Source organism: Stenella coeruleoalba, assembly GCF_951394435.1.
Source record: "Stenella coeruleoalba genome assembly, chromosome: 8".
NCBI classification, from domain to species: Eukaryota; Metazoa; Chordata; class Mammalia; order Artiodactyla; family Delphinidae; genus Stenella; species Stenella coeruleoalba.
This window is the reverse complement of record NC_137154.1, coordinates 69,085,483-69,101,163: the sequence shown is the minus strand read 5'-3', so window position 1 is coordinate 69,101,163 and position 15,681 is coordinate 69,085,483. Positions and strand designations below refer to the sequence as shown.

General features: G+C 44.1%; 1 protein-coding gene across 2 annotated transcripts in view; it reads left to right on the top strand.

Moving 5' to 3' along the window:
- Window positions 1-15,681, top strand: part of SMCO4 (single-pass membrane protein with coiled-coil domains 4) — a 70,854-nt gene that overhangs the window by 33,098 nt on the left and 22,075 nt on the right. For both annotated transcript variants that reach the window (XR_013829310.1, XM_079928177.1), the window contains exon 2: window positions 15,384-15,454. The gene's annotated coding sequence lies outside the window, so the exon portion shown is untranslated. The remainder of the gene's footprint in view (window positions 1-15,383; window positions 15,455-15,681) is intronic.

The window sequence follows — 15,681 nt, the reverse complement described above, 5'->3', positions numbered from 1 at the left end:
AGGTATCTCAGAGACTCCAAGGCAGTAATTTCAGCATGTGATAAGGAGGTTAAAATGGGGCTTGACCCGCCTGTTTCTACAGAGCTGCCAGTGCAGGGCTATCCTGTACCAAAGGGAATGTGAGGCAGCCGCCTATGTGGAGATTACAAAGGAAAAGCGTAAAACCGGTTTTACCACTTTGGGAGCCCTCAGCCAGATCAAAGAAATTAAGGGGAGGCGGTGCAGACTGTGGAGAGGGGAGAGGATTTGATGGAGGGATGTCTTAGGACATCATTTCAAACGCATCTCCCTGGAGTTTTGAACACGAGGCCCACGAGCCTCTTCGTCTGGGGTGGTGAGGCCAGGGACATGGGGGTCTGGCACTCCAGCGGCCCTGGTTTCCTGTCTGGAGGAGAAAGCTGGGCTGCCCGGGGGTGGGAGGAAGCTGCAGGCAGAGAGAGGCCGGGAGAGGGACGGGGTCGCTGGGAGTCCCTAGTTGCCCCACGGTCCCGTCGCTACAGCTAGTTTTCTCTTGTGCCCGCACCACTCAGAGGTGCTTTCTTTTGTTGCTTATAACAGAGTTCTGAGTACTAGGCATGGTGACCCTCAGCGACTCACTGAACTTCTCTCAGTCTGGTTTTCTCTCACGTGTGCAGCAGGTAACCATAACTGCCTCAGTGACTGAGATGTTCAAATAATGTATGTGAGAGCGTTGGGCAGAGTGTTACATAGGAGATAAGCCGTTACGAGTTTTGTGATTATTTTATTAACTACTTGACACTAATGATTTGATTATTCTGAGCGTTGTTTGTTTCTTAGTTTAAGTTAAACATTCTTGTTTTTGAGAAGTTTATTTTTATTTTCTTTTGGCCCCGCTTGTGGGACCCTAGTACCGGGGGCCGCTGCAGTGGAAGTGCGGAGTTCTAACCACTGGGATGCCAGGGCATTCCCTAAACACTCTTTCAGAAACAAGTGATGCCTTTAGCACGTTCCATTTGTTGAAGTCATGGAGTTAAAATAATCTTGACGTATGTATTTGTAGGAAGTGAATGAATGGGTCTTGTTAAATTGTGGCCTTCTCAAGCCTAAAAAAGCTTTCTCCGAGTTGAGCCCTGTTTATGTCTTTGGTGAGTATGGAGTGTGGACTTCCTATCAGATGGGCTGTTTTCCAGCCTCTGTGCCAGGGAAAATAGTGCCAAAATTCTAGAGTGATTGCATGCTTATTTGACGTTGGAGTTGAGCAGCCTTGGGTTTGAATCCCAGTGTTGCCACTTACTAAACCATGTTGTCTTTTTGAAGCTCAATCTTGTCATCTGTAAAATGGAAATAATAATCCCAACCCTGCAGATTGAGGATTGTAGGAGATGTATTTAAGGTCCTTAGTTGTGCGTTGTATGTGGTAGGTACTTAATAAATACAACTGTTACTATTAAAAATGACAGCTTTAGTAACAGTGGCAACTAAAGGGGGTAAGACTAGAAAACATGAATCTATTTGGAATCTAATGCCAAAATAAATTAATCAGTATAAAAATCAGTCAACTACTATGGGGTGCCTTGTCTGTGCAAGGCATGGGGGTGGATGAATAAGAAGCTGTGTAATACCGTTCCTGTCTGTTGGGGGTATAGGTCATGTATATGTAGGAAAAACAGGTGACATACAAGGAACTGGGCTTTGGAGATGGCAGAGGATTGGAAACAGAGAGGCATGCCATCGAAGGCCTTGAGCTGATGGAAGAATGTAGCAAGCGAAGTGAGGTAAAGAGTTAAGCATCCAGCATGACCTTTGGACGTTTCCTGTTTTATATTTGGTCTTCCTGATTCTCTTCCAGACTCGCTTAGTGTTTCTCATCATTATGATGAAGATCCCCACACCCATCGTGCATTCCAGAGTCTTAACATTTTTTGAAGACTCGTTTTCTCTGTGAACAGTTGGCCTTTTGTTGGCTCACACCCTTAAGTGACCAGAATTCTCCTGGCAGATTCTGCCTCCCCACTCCCATCTGCCGTGCCTTGTCTCAGTTTCCTGAACTGTAAGTGGCCTTTTCGGGAGTTTTATCCTGTTGCATCGCTGAATTGAGCACCTACCAGAGGCAGTGGGTAGGGCAGCGTGCTGGGGAGGCCTGGCGAGCAGAAAGATGGTGGGGTGAGCCAGGGTGGTCCCTGCCCTAAAGCAGCTCACTTAGTAGAGGAAACAGATGGGCAGACGGACTCTAATTAAATGTGTTTAGTGCTGGATGTTGGTCAGATAAGGAAAGACATTTGGCGGGAGCCCCAAGTCCCCGGGTCCTCCATCAGGCACTCACTGGCTTCTGGGCATGGTTCACAAAGGCTGTCCACCTCCCCAGCACAGTCTGGAAAAACGCATTCTGTATCAGTAGCTGTGGTTCTGGTGTGAGAGCTCTCTACGTGGTTCCCTGCTTGGTGGAAAGCGTTTAAGTGAAGGCTCCCTTTGTCACCTCACCCAAATCCTCCTGGCAGGAAGTTTGGAACGTAGAGTCTGATCTTTCCATCTCCTCCCACAGACGTACACCTGGTTCCCCCCCCACCCCCGCCACCGCCAGGTTCCCGTCTCAAATGGTACCATCATCATTCCAGAGGCTTGAGAGTCACCTGACACCTCCCTCTCTCCCCTGTAACTGACTAATCATTCCCCAATCCTATCAGTTCTCTCTCCTCCATTGTCATCATCCAGGTCCAAGCCATCATCTCCAATTGGAGGTCATGACCCCAGTGACTGGGTTCTGAAATTAATTTAGAGGGTCTTTACCAGCGTTAAAAAAAAAAAAAAAGAAGTAGAATGGAAAGCATGAGAGTGGAGTACACATAGTAAGGTTGAGTTTTATTTTGTGAAAGTTGTGTTTGTGTATAATAAGAGTTTTACAGAAAAAGGTTAACGTTGCGAAGGGCTTTTCATACACTGACTTACTTCTCCCTGTAACAGCTGATGCAGTGGTATCGTTGTTGTTATCTCTGCCTCACAGGAGAGGAACTGAGGCTCAGGGAAACTAGCCAGGTCAGGCTGGTAGCCTGCCTCTCAGACACTGGGTGTGTGGACACATACTGGGTTACACAGTAAAGTGTCTTTCTCACTCTGCAAGTTGTGGTAAAAACAAAAGTTGGAAAGTTTCTGTTTGACAGACATCTGTACCTTTACTCTTATCCTCTCCCCCTCTCCAAGCTGCAGCCCCAGTACTCTGCATTGCAAATTGGATGCTGCTGCTTCTCTGTAGCAAGGCCCTGCGCTTTTAGGAGGGTGTGCAATCTATGTGGTCACAAGGCCTGCCTGCGCAGCCTGGTCCTGCTGACCTCCTGAGCCTCGCAGCTCTTCCTGGCTCGAAGGAAGGCTTTGAGAACCGCCGGGACCCCTGCCTGTGCTCCCATGACCTCTCAGACTCAGGCCCTGCATGACCTGCCCCCATGGTACCCTGGACTGCAAGTTCCCAGCACCTACTACATCTATAAAGAAATAGTTCCTTGTTCACTTGATGTCTGTCTGGGGTCCAGGGGTGCAGAGACTGGCATGCAGTCCCAGCCCCAAGGACAGTGTCTGGCATGTGAATCAGTGAATGGTCACTGGGTGTTCCATTAGCTATGGGTGGTGAAGAAAGGTGGAGCCTCGTGTTTGGCTTGAAGAGCTGTTGGTCCACGTCTGTTGGGTGGGCTCTCAAATCCCTGTGAGGGTGGGCAGTGTGGTCGAGTGAAAGAGTCCTGGGCCTCACATCAAGAGATAGGGGTCGGGGCTTCCCTGGTGGCACCGATGCAGGGGAAACGGATTCATGCCCGGGTCCAGGAGGATCCCACATGCCGCCGAGCGGCTGGGCCCGTGAGCCATGGCCGCTGAGCCTGTGCGTCCGGAGCCTGTGCTCCGCAATGGGAGAGGCCACAACAGCGAGAGGCCCGCGTACCGCAAAAAAAAAAAAAAAAAAAAAAAGAGATAGGGGTCCTGGCTACACCACTTCTTTGCATTTCAGCCCTGAGATGTAAAATGGGGGTGATGACACTGTACCCATCCGTATCCTGGCTGATTATGACAATCAGGGGAGATAAATTGTGCATGAAAGTTACATGACAGCGGCGTTGGCTGTTTTGGAAGGTGGTGGTTTGACTTTTTCTCCCTTCTTACTTGGGACTTCTAGTGCTTGGCATGTCCCTTAGAGATTGGAGACGCCCTCGGGGCCCGGTGGTAACAGGCCCACAAGGTCAAGGGCAGTTCTCTCACCTGTTGAGTGAGTGTAGCCCTGGGCCAAAGCCATTCAAATTCCTTCTTTAAGCTCACATATTGGTGATTTTTCAAACCATCATCTTTGACCTTGGGAGCTTTCTGGCTTAGAGTAGCGTAGTGTCAACTCTGTATTCTACATAGGCCCTGAAATCATACCTACAGTGAGAATAATTACAGCTTGCGTTTACTGAGCACCTGTCATATGCCAGCTGCACGCTCACTTCCCTCTTCTCCCACCAACTTTGGGGAGTCCAGTCTTGCTGAAGAGGAAACTGAGGCCAAGTTCGAGAAACTTGACAAGCTCTTCTAGTTGAGTTCTTTAGAGCACACCATTCTCATTTTAGTTATAACTATCCTATTGATTTTTTGTTTTGTTTCTGTTTTCTTGACTTAGAAAATAATGACTCTAAGCTCCTCGAGAGCAAATTTTAATAGCTGTGTTTGTCTCTTCTCTGTGTTCTTGATTGGCGTAATCCACCTTTTCCTGGGTGAGACTCTTGTCCAGGCGAGCATTTCCGTTCCAGTGGTGGACTCTGCACGGGCCGCCTTCCTCTCCAGGTGCTTCCTGCACCCTTTGCCCCCTGCCCTGTGGTGGAGTGGATAGATTGCACGCTCTGGAAATAGGAGCTGATTTTCCGTCCTCCCGACTTCTGTTTATTTCTAAAGGCTTCTGTTTGTCTTCTCTGGGCTGCATCCATTTTCCCTCTTTATTGCTGCGGTTTATTGCTCTTACTGGCTCCTTTATTTTTATTCTTCAGACTTGCCCCAAATGCATCTTGATTTTGGTCTCTTTCGATTTTTAAAGCCCTGGACTCTGTTACTGATGATTTCCCTCATTTTGCAGTATTCTAGTTGGTTGCAAGTCTATTTTGCAAGACCCTGCTTCTTTCGCTTCCATCATTAAATTTTAATACATTTCTGTTCCTACTCTTTTATAGAAATTTATATTTCAGTTTTTAGATTGTAGTAATGGACCTTCAGTGTGCTACAGTTTGACTTCCCATCAGACTGACTTGCTTTTAGAATCATAAGTTCATGGAGCAGAGGGCAGCTTTATGTTGTCCTTGCTCTTTCTTTAGAAGACAGATCTGCCCGTGTCACTTTGGTGCACTACACCCCTTCTCTGGTTCTTGTCTGATCAGTTCTGAACCCCTCATCACAGTGCGGGAGGCCACTGCTAGCCCTCTCCTGCTGCCTCTTCACCCTTCCCTCCTCACCACCCATGACCGGCAGCTCGCCAACTTTTCGTTTCAGGACCCCTTTAAAAATTCTTAAAAACTAGTGAGACCCTCAAAGAGCTTTCAGTTATGTGGATTATATTTAGCAATATTTACAATATTAGCAATCAAAATTGAAAAGATTTTAAAGTATTCATTAAATTAGTTTAAATATAGCAATAATAAACGCATTATATAACACAAATAACACTTTTAATGAAAAATAACTATTTCTAAAGCAAAAAACATTTAATGAGAAGGGCACCATTGTTTTACTCTTTTCCAGGTATCTTTAATGTCTGCCTTAATGGAAGACAGCTGGATTCTCATCAATGCTTTTGCCTTCATTCTGTTGCAGTATGTTGTGTTGGTTGAACTGTATGAAGAAAATACAGCCTTACATGGAATGTAGTTGGAAAAGGGAGGAATGGTTAATAACCTTTTCAGTTAATTGTGGAGAGTCTTTGAAACTACATCGGAGCTTGACAAGTGATAGTTTCTTAAAGGTTTGTTGCAGTATAGAATCTGAAACCGTGTATCAGTGAACTTCTCATATTCTGTTACATTAAAACCGTATGGTCTGTCTTGCACTTTAAAAGGATCTTTTATGCATTTTGTAACATCATGCATGACTTATTTGGGTAATATCACGTTTGTTAATGTCACTGCTGCTGTCATCTGAAAAGCCAAGTACTGAGATGCTCTAAAGCTCACAGTGGCCAATACAAGTTTTTCCAAATTTGAATGTTTGCTTGAAAGCTCAAATTTTTCTTTAGCAACAGATACTGTCAGTTTTCCTTGAAATAACAAGCTCACTTTATTCCTTCTAAAAATACCCAAATCTGAGTCACCGTAGTTTTTCTGTCAGTCATTCTTCCAGTTTAAAATGGTGTCTGGTGGAAAGGAGTGGCTAATTCAGCTTTGCAGCTCAGTTGTACGAGTGCTTTGTCTTCCCCAAAACCAACCACCCTACTTTGGCTTGTAGCAGAAGTGCTTTACGAGTGCTTCTCATTTTGTCACAAGGGATTTTAAAAAGATGTGCACTCAAGGTTAATATTTAACGAAATTAATAATTTTTACTGCTTCATTAGGATATTCTTAGTTGAAATTGACCTTTTTTTTTTTAAACCGTGAAAGTACGGCAGTAGAGAACACAATGACCACTAATACAGTCAGATGCCACTGCCCTGATTCTTGCTAAGGCGCCAGCAGTTTTCCCCACCATTGTTTCCGCACCATCAGTGAAAATATCACACCGTTGAAGTTAGTTTTGACCTGGCAGCACCCTCCGAGAGGGTCTTGGACCATACTTTGAAAACCACTGGAGAAGAACAAACTGTCTTCATTCCTCTGCACACATTGGACGCTCTTGCTTCCCGTCTGCCTGGAGCACTCTCTCCCTTCTTGTGTCTAAGAGTGCAGATATTCACATATGTTTGTATATATGTATGTATACATGCGTATATGCGCATGTGTCTGTCTGTCACTTCAGTTAATACTGGTTGTACTCATCATGTGCTCGTGGGTCTCTTCCAGTAGACGGTAGACTGTGAGCCAGGTTTCGTATTTATCTTGGGTGGCAGTAGCACCAAGTACCATGCCTATTAAATGTTAACTTGTTTAATGTTGCCTGTCTTCATCATCATCATATTATGATCATTTCAAGGGCTTAATAAATGGTCTTTGAACAAATGAAGAATCTGTGTTAGTATTTTCCCAGGGTTACCTTAGAACATTCGTTCCCTGATATCAGTAAGTGTTAATCATGAAAGGGCTTCTGTGTTTAAGTTGATTTGGGAAGTTCAAATAGGTATTTAATTGAAAGCTTTCCCATGTTCTTTATTATATAATATGCATTGTGAATTTTTAAGGGGGATGGGAGGCTACGGAATGTAATATTTCTCCTGTTGAATAGCACGTGAACCTTCTTTTCTTGGTATATCTCATAGGATTAGTTTCCTTGGAATTTTCTTTGGGAAATAATTTCGTAGACTGGCTTTTCCGTTTCTACAGATTATTAAATTGATTACCCATGTTTATTCAGGCATTAATTTATACCTCAGGTATTTAACGAGTACTTCTTAAGGTTAGACGCTGGTAGATTTAGGCATACAGTGGCAAGCAAAAAGAAAAAAACAGACTTTGAGAAAATAGTAATACACTATTTGTGTGAAGTAGATGGTTAAGTGGGAGATTCAAGGATCATCAACTGATCCCCCGAAATTACAAGTGTTGTGTTGATAGTATGTTGGAAGGTACAGCTGTCTGTCGGTATCCAGGGGAGATTGGTTCCAGGACTCCCGCAGATACCAAAATCCCCAGATGCTCAAGTTCCTTGTATAAAATGGCATAATATTTGCATATAACCTCTACACATCCTCCTGTATACTTTAAATCATCTCTAGATTACTTATAATACCTAATACAATGTAAATGCTACGTAAGTAGTCGTAAGTACAATGTAAATGCTATGTAAATAGTTGCCAGTGTGTGGCAAATTTGTTTTGCCTTTTGGAACATTCTGGAAATTTTTTTTCTTTTTTCGAATATTTTTGGTCTGTGGTTGTCGAATCGGTGGATGTGGAACCTGCAGACACAGAGGGTGGACTGTACACAGTGCTAAACCATTTGCTTTCTGTTGTTCTCATTTTCAAAGCTCTGCCGGTCCCGTTTAGGTATCCCTCCCAGCATTTTGCTACTGCTGGCGTCCTTGTAATCCAAAAGACTGATGAAGAAGCTCAGTAATGATGGGGGCCGTTTGCCCAGCTGTATCATCTGAGAGTATAGCGTGTTGGAGATAGGGTCTCTTAAAATGTGAGCCAACCTCTTCTTAGTGCCTGGCACATAGTAGGTGCTTTTATATGTTGATTGGCTGGACAAAGAGCGAATAAATGTGCTCAGAGACTAAAGGATAAACCCCACGCTGTGGTCCCGTTACTCCAGTGCCCGAGCTTGCTGCGCCGTACAGGGTGGGCTGAATAAAGCCGTATATGTGCTTTTCATGCCTCGCGGCTCTGACCTGGACCACGTTGGAGGGAACCAGTGACTTTTACCTTCTCTGCCCCAAAAAACAACACACAAAGCACATCCTCCTTTCTGTTTTGATCCAGTTCTGCCCATATATTGCGGGAAAATGTTAATACACTCTTTATAGGAAAATATTTAATCAAAGGATGTGATGTTGATACAGTAAAATTGGGCTTTGGTCCTCTGACGGCCTGGACAGATGATAGCAGGAGGGTTTTGCAACACAATAGGATTGGACTCCGGACTTCGGTAAGAAGATTAAGCCGGTGTTTAATGCGATGATTCATTCTGTGAAGTCACCTACAGAGAAATCAAACATTTCCATGCTTATTAACCAGAGCTCTTGGTTTTTGGTGTGTGGCCCACACCACTTTGGGCTGGCTGAGCTCTGGGAATGCGTAAAGACCTCCCTCTGGTCCCTCCTCCCCATTGCCACGTGTGGATAGAGAGACAGGAAAACATGCAGCAGCTCAGATTATCCTCTTGTTTCAAAGCCTGAAACTTCTTCAGCCACGTCATGTTCCTGCCAGAGTCTGAAAACAAATAGGCTTTAGAGAGGCTGAGGGTTGAGTGGAGTCACGTAGGGAATGGAATGCACCTGGGTGGCTGATTTTTCAGGTTTTGTTCTGAAACTGAATTAAGAAAATTCTCAGGGAGTTTTCTTGATTTCTGATTTTTATGATTGAGTTAGAGCTGCAGAAGTATGATGAGTTGCTAATTAAAAAAATTTTTTTCTTCGTTTCTTTGTAAAAGGAATTCACATTAATTGTAGAAATTTGGAAAAATACCAAAAGGCATAATGCTGAAAATTACCCATAATTCTAGTATTCAGAGATAATCACTACAAAACGTTTTGTTGTATTTGCATGCATTTTTATATGCATAATTAAGATCATTGTGTATAAATTTTGATTTCTACTTTTCCCATTTAACATATGAATATTTTATCTTGCGTTGAGAGCAGTACAGCATGGGAGCTTGTGTTAGTTTCCTGTGACTGCAAATTTCCACAAACTGGTTGGCTTAAAGCCGCAGAAATTTATTCACTCAGTTCTGGAGACCAGAAGTCTGAACCAAGGTATAAGGATTGTACTCCCTGTGGAGGCTCTAGGGGATAATCCATTCCTTGACCCTCTCAGTTTCTGGTGACTGCTGGCATTCCTTGGCTTGTGGCCCTATCTCTTCAATACCTGCCTCTGTTTTCACATGCCTTTCTTGTGTGTGTGTGTGTGTGTGTGTGTGTGTGTGTGTGTGTGTGTGAGATCTCCCTCTGTCTCTCTTTGAGAGCATTTGTGATGGCATCTAGGGCCCACCCAATGATCGAGGATATCTCTCCATCTTAAGATTCTTCATCTGCGGAGATGCTTTCTCTATCTAAGGTAGCACATACAGGTTCTAGGGTTAGGACCTTTGGGGCCATCACTGTATTCAGACTATCACAGGATTTAAGAGTATGGACTTTTTTTTTTTTTTAGCTTATGACGGTCTGCTTTATTTAATATCATGTTAATGTATGTTTTCTTCAATGGATATATATTTTTTTATTTTTCAAATTCTTTTCCCATTTAGGTTGTTACATAATATTGAGCAGAGTTCCCTGTGCTCTACAGTAGGTCCTTGTTGGTTATCCATTTTAAATATAGCAGTGTGTACATGTCAATCCCACACTCCCTAACTATCTCTTCCCCCCACCGTTCCTACCTGGTAACCATAAGTTCGTTCTCTAATTCTGTGAGTCTGTTTCTGTTTTGTAAACAAGTTCATTTGTATCATTTCTTTATAGATTCCACATATAAGTGATACCATATGATATTTCTCTTTCTCTGTCTGACTTACTTCACTCAGTATGATAATCTCTGGGTCCATCCATATTGCTGCAAATGGCATTATTTCATTCTTTTTAATGGCTGAGTAATACTCCATTGTATATATGTCCCACATCTCCTTTATCCATTCCTCTGCTGATGGACATTTAGGTTGCTTCCATGTCTTGTCTATTGTAAACAGTGCTGCAGTGAACATTGGCGTGCATGTATCCTTTCGGACCATGTTTTTTCCAGATATAAGCCCAGGAGTGGGATTGCAGGATCATATGGTAGCTCTATTTTTAGTTTTTTTAAGGAACCTCCATACTGTTTTCCATATTGGCTGTACCAATTTACATTCCCACCAACAGTGTAGGAGGGAGGGTTCCCTTCTCTCCACACCCTCTCCAGCATTTGTTGTTTGTGGATTTTTTGATGATAGCCATTCTGACTGGTGTGAGGTGATATCTCATTGTAGTTTTGATTTGCATTTCTCTAATACTTAGCAGTGTTGAACATCTTTTCATGTGCTTCTTGACCATCTGTATGTAAGAGCATGGACTTCTGAGTCAGACTGTGTGGGCTCAAATCCCTGTGTGGTCTCTTACTAGAAGGATGATCTTGAGCAAGTGTCTTAACACTTGGTGCCTCCATTTTCTGATCTGTAAAGTGGGAATAATAACAGTACCTACTGGGAATTCCCTGGTGGTCCAGTGGTTAGGGATGTGTTCTTCCACTGCAGGGGGAACGGGTTCCATCTCTGGTCAGGGAACTTAAGATCCTGCATGCTGTGCAGCGCAGCCTAAAAATAAAAATAACAGTATCTACCTAAGTAGCTTAAGAAGGTTCATATATGTAAAGCACCTGATAAGCTTAGGACAGTTCCTGGCCCATGTAAGGATTAACTGTTATTATTGTAGTTGTTACTTTTATTAGAAATACTTTGTAAAATGTCATTTTTATGGCTGCGTAAAACTTGATTCATGAATCTACCATAATTTGTCTAATCATTTCCTATTCTTGGCTATTAACTTCATCTCTAATTTTTTAAATCTCATATATAACCCTGCCATGGATATCTTTGAGCATTAAGTTTTGTCCCCATTTCAGATTCTTTCCCTAGTGTAGAGGTCTGAAAATGGAATTACAACATTAAAGGGTGCGTACAATTTTAAGCCATTTAATAAGAATTTGTCAAATTGCTTCCAGGAAGATTGTGCCTGTTACACTCCTACCAGTAGTTGAATGATGGGAGTGCCCGCTTTGCTGTGGCCAGACCTGCATCAAGTGTTATCATTTTAAACATTCTCTGGTATTTTGACACGGTCTGCCCCTTAAGGCTGAAATGTAACATAGCAAAAGGAGTCAACATAGTAGTTCCTTTGATAAGGAGTGTTCCTGCAAGGCAAGAAAACTTCTAATGAGAAATGAAATCCTTGCTTTGTCAAATTTCCAAGCGCTGCCTCCATCCTGTCATGAAGCCTGGAAACTTCGTGAGTGTTTTCTGAGGTTACAGGGCAGGATGTTGGGGGAGAGGATATGTCAGCAGCAGGACAGGTACACAAGGATTTTAATAAACCAGTTTTGTTTCTGTTCTCAAAGTTGGACATTGAAAACTCTGAGCATTTGATGGGATGAGGGAGGCACACTTGAACAAAAAACCCTGATAAATTTAATCACTTTACAACTGAAGCCATTTGAGGGACGGGAGGATGGGGAAGGGAGGGAGCGGCTCCTACACTGCCTGCAAGGTAAGGTGGGAGACCAGCCTTGGGAAGGGCTGAGGGAACAGTGTGCACCTGCCCCTCACCGCCCTGCCACCCGGCAGCCTCCTTTCCTTTACCAGGGGTGTCCGTTGCCGTCTGGTCTTGCCCGGGCTCCTGGGCTGCAGAGGAAGAGCTGGGGTCACAACTGAGTGAGAGGCAGGGCAGCGTTTTTTTTCTCCAGCAGTGAACTGATATGAGCGTACAGTGCACAACAGGTACAACTGGTCACGCATGAATTCCACAGTATCCAAAGCAGTTGTAGTCGGCGGTATGGTGGCCCCAAAGATGGGTTTTGCTCTTTACATTTTCTTATATTATTGTTGTATATTTAAGTTTGGTTCTAATATGCTGTTGAATTCGGTTTGCGAGTATCTTGTTGAGTATTTGATCAGAACTCTTGAGAATGAGGAGATGTTACACTGGCTTCATTTACTCTTTTATGTGTGTCCCTACTCATATCAGGGCCCTGGAAGGCAGGAATTGAGAAGCATCTTATGTATTTTGTATACCTGTGTTAGGAAACGTAGTATACCCTGTTGCTCCCTCCCTCCAGGGTGATCTCCCTTAAACCACGTCATTACGTTGCCTTAGCAACTGCTATTTGCTATGCTTTTCTTTTCAGAAAAAGTGGTATAAGCTTTTCCAAATAAGGTCCAAGTAATGTGACCTTATTTGGAAAAACGGTCTTTGTAGATGTAATTAAGATAAGGATTTTTTTTTTAAAAGAAATTAAGATTTTATTCTAATGAGAGTCCACCAAGATTTCTACCCAAGGTGTGACATGATTTAATTAACATTGCTTAAATCTTGTTGTCCTTTCTTTTTTTTTTGGCCCTGCCATGCGGCCTGTGGGATCTTAGTTCCCTGACCAGGGATGGAACCCGTGCCCCCTGCAGTGGAAGCTTGGAGTCTTAAGCACTGGACTGCCAGGGAAGTCCCAAGATAAGGATTTTTGAGATGAAGTCATCTTGGATGACTTCTCTAGTGGGCCCTAAATGCAATGACAAGTGTCCTTATAACAGAGAGGAAGAAAGAGATTTTACACACACACACACATGCACACACGCACACACACACAGAGAAGGCAGTGAAGCGGAGGAGTGATGTGGCCCCAAGCCAAGGAAAGCCAGGGGACACCAGAAGCTGGAAGACACAGGGAGCATTTTCTTCTTCCCTAGAGTCTCTGGAGGGAGTGTGGCCCGGCCGACACCTTGATTTCAGGCTTCTGACCCCCAGAACTGTGACAGAATAAATTTCTGTTGTGTTATGCCACCCAGTTTGTGGTAATGTATTATGGCATCTGCAGGAAACTTGTACACCAGTCTGTGATCTGTTCAACAAGACGTTTCCACTGATCGCGTGCTTGGCTGTGTAGCAATGTCATAAGCAGTAAAAGCTTCAAAGCTGCCCTTAATTTCTGTACTTATTGTGAGCCAACAGCAAGGAGGTGGTGGATGGCACTGGTTTGCAGACCACCCTCTGAGTGCCACAGGTCCTGTCTCCCTCCCTGGTTTTGTGGACAAGGAAACTGAGGCCCGGAGGGGAGAAAGCGGGGCTGAGTTTAGAGCGCAGGTGCCTCTGCTGCTGGGAATGGACAGATAGGATGTGGCACCAGCCTCCCAGGGGCCAGGTCTGGGGTGAGCGGACAGGATTGCTGCCCTTCAGCCTGTCCTGCAGGCCCGCTGGTGTCCCTGTCGCTGTTCTGCTCCCTGCAGAGTGAAAGTTGATGCTCCAATGAGCCCCTGGAGCACTGAGCTGCCTAGAAGGCCCAGAAGCCTTTGCTGCAGCTAATGAGCCGAGAGTAGCAGGCGAAGCACCCTGTCAAGGGTAGAAGTCACAGCTCGCGTCGACTTCATTTCTAGCTGACTGCTTTAGTCTTTGTGGTTTGGGTCATATTTTCTCTCTGTAGCCCAATTTTAACATTCTACATTTTCGGAGGAGTAATTATCTCTTAGAGAATATGGGATTAGACTGCAGTCATCTAGACTCTTAATGCTGCTTGAATAAAGTCCATCCAACTTAACCTGGCATTCAGACCCCCTGAAGACCCTTCTACTCTCCAGCCCTGCCTCCCAGCCCTCTGTTTCACACACCCTCATCTTTGAACTTCACAAAAACCATGCTCCCTAGTAGAGGGGACTAGAAGGTGTTAAGAGTCTTGAAGCCCTACAGTAGGTGAGTTCATGGTTGACCAACTCAAGAACCAATGGAAAAGTAGGTCAAGGGGTTAGAGGGCATAAATCTTTCAAGATCTCAGGAAAAAAAAATGTTCACATTTACTAAAGTAGACTCTAAAGGCAGCGCAAACAGCTAGTACCAATCACTAGCATATGAGCTAAGTCATCTGGTCTACCATCCGGCTCCGTTGAGCCACCACATGACTGTAGCCACATGAGTAGACCAGAAGAAGAACCACCCCGCTGAGCCCAGCACTAATTGCTGACCCACAAACCATGAGTAAATAAAATGCTGATTGTTTAAGACAAAAAAAAGCACAGCGCAGTAAATCAAGACTTATCCTTGAGTTATTACATTTCTCTTTTTAGTAATGATAGGCATTGTATAGTTACTCAGTTATTCCTTACTTGCTATAGACACTTTCAGAGTCTCCCACCTTTGTATTTCATTGAGATTCTTATTTTGTTTTGTTATGGATAGTACCCATATTAAGAGCCCCTTTTCCCCAGTATCTGGGTCTCCATCTTAATATTTAATACTGCCGGGACTTTATGAATTATTTGTTGGATCTACTCTCTGGGTTTCCCACATCTCTCTCTTCCTTTCCTCTCAGGTGTTATGGGACAGTAGTTCAGAGGCCCAGGTCACTCCCTCTCATCTTTTATTTTTTCCCAAGGCTTTGTTTCAGAAGCCTTTATTTCTTCACCCTCTGCTTGTGTTTGTTTTTTTAGTCCCAACCCTGGATCTCTTATTTTTAAATAAGTAATTTTTGTTTGCAAGGAACAGAAATGCTCTCGTGCCAGCTGTAGTTAGCAGAGGGTCTGTTGCAGGAATCTCAGGAATGCAGGGAGCAGGCTGGAGCAGGAAGGCTCCTCTAGTTCAGGGGCTGTGCGGTCCTGTTCATCTCGTGCGTGTGCGTGCGTGCGTGTGTGTGTGTGTGTGTGTGTGTGTGTGTGTGTGTTTCTCTGGATCAGGGCTCACTGCTGCCTGCCTAAGTTTGCATGTCTTTATTCTCAAATGAGGAAAGAAGGAAGGGAGGGAGGCAGTGTGGCTGCTGCAACACGCCAGTCCCTCGGGGGAGGGGGGTGACTGACGCGAACGGGCTTGGCGGGGGTGTCACAAAAAAGAGGTCTGTGGAGGGTAGTCCCACCAAACCTATTATACCTCTTTTTCTGATTTCTCAACAGGAATAACCCAAGTCACCTTTCCTGGAAATCAGTTTGCTGAAACTATTGAAACAGCAGTTCTTGAAGAAAAGGTAAATAGAAGTGAATCTGTGTCCTACTAAAATTCTCTTAAGAGGGAAACCATGTTTGGAGGGTTGACCGTCCCTGTCGTTCCTTAAACACACCCAGTTCTGTATGTATTATTTTACCTTCCTCTGCCTGGCCAAGTTCCTAGTCATCCCTCAAGGCCTTTATCAAGTGCTGCCTGTTTTGAACCCCACAATACTCTCTCCTTCTAACTGACACGTATCCCAACGGG